Here is a 6,000-nt window from a genome sequence, read left to right on the forward strand (position 1 = left end):
TATATATATATATATATATAAATTTCTAGATATTTATGAAGATAGTAATGTGATTGATAATTTAATATTATATATATATATAACATCTTCATAAATATCTAGAAATTTATAAAGAATCGGATTCGGTAATAATTGTATTGGAATCGGTAATTGTGTTGGAATCAGGAATTTAGTATAGAATCGGGGTGCTTCTACACTTTATCGCCCAAAAACTGGAGACGCCATTTTATTTCGCGCACCTGTCGTTCAAATCCAAGGGAGACATCAGTATTTTAAACTATGGCCGAAGTTAGAAATAAATAACAAAAAAATTAAACTAGATATTAATTACTTCCGGAAAGAACTATGAAAAAAGTAAATAAAGAAAGTGAAAGAGAACATATATCAATAATTGTTTAATTGGAAATGTTTCGATTTAATTAATGAAAACGGGAAAGTTTTTCATGAAACATATTTTTTTATTATTATTAAAAACAGAAAATGAAATGACATATTCATAAGTGGCCGAGCGAGCGCCATTTGAAAACCAAACATTTATTGTATAATGTATAAACATTTATCAAAAATATAATTGTAAAAACAGTTATTGAAAAGTTTGCATAAGAAAATATAATTTTAATAAAACAATTTTGTAATGAAAGCAACATTGGATTTTTATAAAATAGTTTTTTTTTCTCGAACAAATAAATAATTTTAAACATTAAATAAAGTAATAAATGTTAATTTTAGGTTAATTTATTATTTCCGGAAGGAATCGTTCTCCAGTTTAATTTTTTTTTTTTTTTTTTTTGTTATTTATATCATGCTTCTCTGCTTCTGTCATAGTTTAAAATAATGATTTCTCCCTAGCATATAAGTTGCAGGTGCGTGAAATAAAATGGCGTCTCCAGTTTCGGCGATAAAGTGTAGAAGTACCGGAATCGATAATTGTATCGGAATCGGGAAAAATATTGGAATCGTCCCATATATATATATATATAATGGCTGAGACATTAGCATGTCCAGCAGCGTCGCGACCTTGTTCAGTGGTCGCAGAGACAAATATTTTAAAATAAATATAATTAGGAAATGATTGTGGGCGGAAAAGAAGATTCGAAGAAATAGGGAAGATATTTTAAACGACCCAATCAACTTTATTAGATTAACTATAATAAAAAAAAAAAAAAATTAATTTTTGAATATAGTTTATTTAATTATATTTAATTTTAGTTTAATTAATTTAAATTAAAAATAAATAAATAAATAAATAAATTTAGAAATCCATAGTTTCGTATAAAAATACGAAACTATGGCTACATTAATTTCGGTTATTTTTATTACTTTTTTATTTTTTTCCGGAACTTCAAAAAAAAAATTAACATTTGCTTCCGAGAGGAACGTTCGTGTTGACTGACCAGAGTCCGCGGATATTTCTCTCATTTTCACTGTCCAACAGTTTAATTTTGCTGTACATAAGGTAAATCTATTTTCATTCGTAAACATTTTATGATAAGAAATAATCAGTTTTTACTTAAAGTATTGGATTGAAACAGGATTCTTTGGAGTCCGGGTGTGGCCGACGTTTTACGCCATCATGGTTTAACAATGTTTTAAAATATTTCGTTTACTACTTTTTGTTTGTTTTAATTTAATTTGTAAAAACATAAATAAAAGAAAAATTTTAATTGATTATCAAATAAATTTATTTTTTTATATATATATATATCGGAGTTATCCCATATTCCCAAATTTAAAATAGTAACTGCCTATATGATTAACATCCGCAAGTCCTACTTAATTTTAGTTATTTATTTTATTTTTTATTTTTTTTTTTTGACAAACTGAAAAAAAATAAATAAATTATCGTGTTTTTTTTTTTTTTTTTTTTTTTTTTTTTAATTAATTTAAGAAATTTCAAATATGCACTTACGTTACTGTGCTGAAATTTTATTTCGAAAGCCATTTTTAACATGGGGAGTGTTTTGTAATTATTTTGTACTTTCACCTACAATTAAATAAAAAAGATATCGTAAAACTTGAAAACACTATTTAATAAAATAGCACAGTAATATAAGTGCATGCATAAGCACCGAAATATCATTACGATTACTGTTTTGATTTCACTTCCGCTTTATTATTATTATATAATTGGGTACTAGTGCAGTGCAGTGCACTAGTAGTGCAGTACTGCAGTAGTGCACTTATTGATCCGGGCTGAAATAATGTTATTTAGAAAGCCATTCTGGTTATGGTTAACTTTCGTCACCCGTTGTTTACAAAGCCATTTGCCGGAAGTGACGTTTTATCTACGGATGATCAAAACCGTATAGAATGAACCTTTTTTTTTTTTTATATAAGTTTTATTCAAACAGGCTTTTATTTGAACTTAATGGACTTTTTTTTTGTATTTATTAACTGTTTTATTCTTTTTATCAAACAAAAATAGAATTTTTATATTGACATATTATGGATTGTTTTTCGAACATCGAAATTTTAAAATTTGTTAAAGAGTTAAAATAAACAAAGACTTTTCATTAAATATATTTAAAATAAATTATAAAATATCTTTAAAGTCTATTTTTTATGTCTGTAAAAATTTGTTAAAGAGTTAAAATAAACAAAGACTTTTCGTTAATATCTATAAAGTCTATTTTTTATCTCTGTAAAAGTTTGTTGAAAAATTCAAATAAAGTTTAGAATTTAATTTAAAAAAAAAACACCGTCTTTCTTTTTTTTTTTTTTTTTTTTTTTTAAATAAAACTAATTTTAAAATTTCGATGTTTGAAAAACAGTCCATAATATGTCAATATAAAAATTCTATTTTTGTTTGATAAAAAGAATAAAACAGTTAATAAATACAAAAAAAAAAGTCCATAAAGCCTGTTTGAATAAAACTTATATAAAAAAAGGTTCATTCTATACGGTTTTGATCATCCGTAGATAAAACGTCACTTCCGGCAAATGGCTTTGTAAACAACGGGTGACGAAAGTTAACCATAACCGCCATTCTTAACATGGGGAGGGTGTTTTGTACCTATTCTGTACTTGAACCTTAATTTAATAAAAGCATAAGACTTTAAAGCTTGAAAATACTATCTAAAAAAAAAAAAAAAAAAAATAGTGCGGATCAATACGTGTGCACTGCACTGCCCACACTGCACTAGTGCACTAGCACCTATAATTGTTAGGTGAAAGTACAGATTAGGCAAAGAGAAACCTCTCCCATTCCATGTTCAGAAGTAATTTTTTTTTAATAATAGCGTTATTATTTAGGGGGGAGGGGAAAAAGTTAACATGGGGACGCAACCGGAAGTGAAGTTATACGTTAACTTTAAAGAGAAATCAGTCAAAGTAAATGTAGTTTTTGGGGAAAATGTTATATGCTTAAAATTTTGTTTTCAAGTATTTAGACAGTGTTTGGTTGTTTTGTAACGGGAAATTGTTTTGGACTTTGCAGAACATGATAGAGTTTTGCATAGAGAATGGAATAAACAAAAACAATAACCGCAATGTTTGGTGCAGTTGTTTAAGTCAGGAAGCCAGTATCTTCAGACTGCTTGATCTGGTAGTACAAGGTGTGTGTGTGTGTGGGGGGGGATATTTAGCTAAAAAAATGAACACGCTGAATAGACTAAAAATTAAAACTACCTTAGTCAATAAAAATTTCTCCTTTAACAAAAGGCAAGTGTTCTATACCTCATCATATCTTAGTATAAAGGCCAGGAAGGAACTTCAGAATCTTTTTTTTTTTTTTTTTTTTTTTTTTCAGCGGATCCTTGTTTTGTGGAGCACAATTATTTCTATTTTCATTTGCTTTCTCTGCTCTCACTCACCCAACTATGACAATAAACTTGATCCGTGGCAATTACTTACCTACCCAGGAGTGTGTGTGTCTTCCTAAAAACAATGTGACTCATCACAAGTGATAGCCGCCATTAATTATAATGGGGGATGGAACAATGCCAGTTGCAAATATTAATAAGGTCATGGCTTCATTTAAAAAAAAAAAAGTCAGAGTAGCATTTATTATTCGACACATGAAAAAATAGGACAGGAAAGCTAAACTACGAAACACATGGCGTATTGTTGCCACATCTAGACTGGTGCATCTGCCAATAGTTATGATGAAAAAATTGGTGCTTATTCAGATTGACACTTATGGCGGCAATTAAAAGAAAATACAGAAAAGTCCGTATGATGTACATACTTGTTAAAGAATAAAGATGTCATATTCCAAAAATTACATAAATCGATCAAATTTTTTTTTTTTAAACTAAAATCAAAATTTACTATTTTAACGATTTTACTACTAAAGTGTATTGGACATAAGGCTGTTTTTCACCCGAACACTTCAATTTGAGTTGTCTCCCCCTTATTTTATTGGATTTCATCATGGTTAATGTAAACACTATGACTGGCGCGGTTATAAAATTTGATTTGCTTGAATAGAAAAAACCCCAAAAATCTACTTGATCAAATTACGTAATTTTTTTTAATATTTTATCTTTGTTCCATAACTGGATTTTTCTGGATTTTCTTTACTTTTAATGGTCACCATAAATGTCAATTTGTATAAGTACCAAATAATGTTATCACAGCTGCTAAGAAAACCCAAAAATTCAGTTAAATTTTAAATAAATAAATATTAAAAAACCCTTGAAAAATGAATATTAGTTTTCTGGAACTAATTCAAAAATAATTCAGTAAATTAAAGTCTTAAAATGCTGAATCAAAAAAAAAAAAAACACAAAAATTTACCCAGATACAGATTTCGTATTTATTATTACAGAGCCAATTCTTTATTGAATATATATATATATAAGGCAATCATGAAGGGAAGAGGTATTCCTTCGGAATTCATTTTATATTAAAAAAAAAAAAAGACCAAGAGGAAAAGGAAAATGGATAGTGACTAGAAAATAAAAGTAGGGAAATAGAAAAAAAAAAAAAAATCAAAATGAGTCAATTGACTCATCAAAATTGGAATCGAGGGAATTATTTTTTTAGTAATTTCTTTTCCTGAATGATAAAATCTATAGAGACGGGAACAAGAGCAATCGTATGGGGATGAATTTTTAGAGGCTGATCAAGGATCACGTTTAAACCCAACAAGCAGTCCCTTTGCTTACAAAGGGAAGGCTTCCTAAGGCGAACGTGAACAGTCTCCAAGATTTTTATTTTTAGATGATATACGGAGTGAACTTGACTCAATACGGAGTAAGAGTCGATGCTGAAGTTCGTTGCACAATCCTGGTATTTAACAAAGTGTTTCGTTATAGCGGATCCATATGTGTTGTTTACAGCGTCGGTAGGTAGGAATGTTCCATTCCTGATTTTGCTCGGTACATGTTGTATGCGACTTTCCAATTTTAAAGTATACAAACACACATTTTGCCTTTTATATAATAGACTAGCCTGGGTGCCCGGCGTTGCCCGGATGTTTGGAGGTTTGTGTTGAGCAAAAAAACAAGTAGTAGTAGGCAGGCAGGCAGGCTCGAACCCGTGACGCGAAAGTGGAAAAGAGAGAGAGAGAAAATCTGAAGTCTTATTGCTACTCCATGATGTGACTGGAAATCTAAAGCGTTCAAATTTAACATAGTCAATCAAAAACAAAAAAAATGACTTGCAGAAATGGCGTTGCTTTTAAACCTCCCACGAAAGCAAATTAGACACAAGGTCATTTTTAATGTGGGGTAAAACCAGCTCCTAAAAAAGGGGCACTCTGGCAGTATCCAGATAAATAGTAATTGTCTCAGTATGAAGGGTTTCCCTTACATTAACCAAGGACCAGTTACAAAACAGATACTACCTGGCCTGAAGACCAAGCATTTGCGTTCGAATAGTTTCGCTTTATTTATACGGAAAAGACAAACACTTGAGACGACGGCATGTTATGCGAAAACTTCTTGCGGAACCTAGCCGACACGAGAACCTGATGCAAAAAACCTTTCGTTGACATACACAAACGCTCACGACAATTTTGGCCTTTATATAACACTAGCGGGGGTACCCGGCGTTGCC

The 6,000-nt window shown here is 29.8% G+C and overlaps 2 protein-coding genes across 2 annotated transcripts in view; one reads left to right on the plus strand and one right to left on the minus strand.

The window, feature by feature from the left end:
• The window catches only part of LOC145265594 (protein canopy 4-like), a 51,406-nt gene extending 47,464 nt beyond the window's left edge, over positions 1 to 3,942 (minus strand). The window contains exon 1 of the mRNA XM_080121602.1: positions 3,853 to 3,942. The gene's annotated coding sequence lies outside the window, so the exon portion shown is untranslated. The remainder of the gene's footprint in view (positions 1 to 3,852) is intronic.
• The window catches only part of LOC145265593 (actin-related protein 2/3 complex subunit 1A-like), a 47,618-nt gene continuing 42,880 nt past the window's right edge, over positions 1,263 to 6,000 (plus strand). The window contains exon 1 of the mRNA XM_080121600.1: positions 1,263 to 1,456. The gene's annotated coding sequence lies outside the window, so the exon portion shown is untranslated. The remainder of the gene's footprint in view (positions 1,457 to 6,000) is intronic.

Source organism: Euprymna scolopes, chromosome 40 (assembly GCF_053919585.1).
Source record: "Euprymna scolopes isolate OS-2025 chromosome 40, ASM5391958v1, whole genome shotgun sequence".
NCBI classification, from domain to species: domain Eukaryota; kingdom Metazoa; phylum Mollusca; class Cephalopoda; order Sepiida; family Sepiolidae; genus Euprymna; species Euprymna scolopes.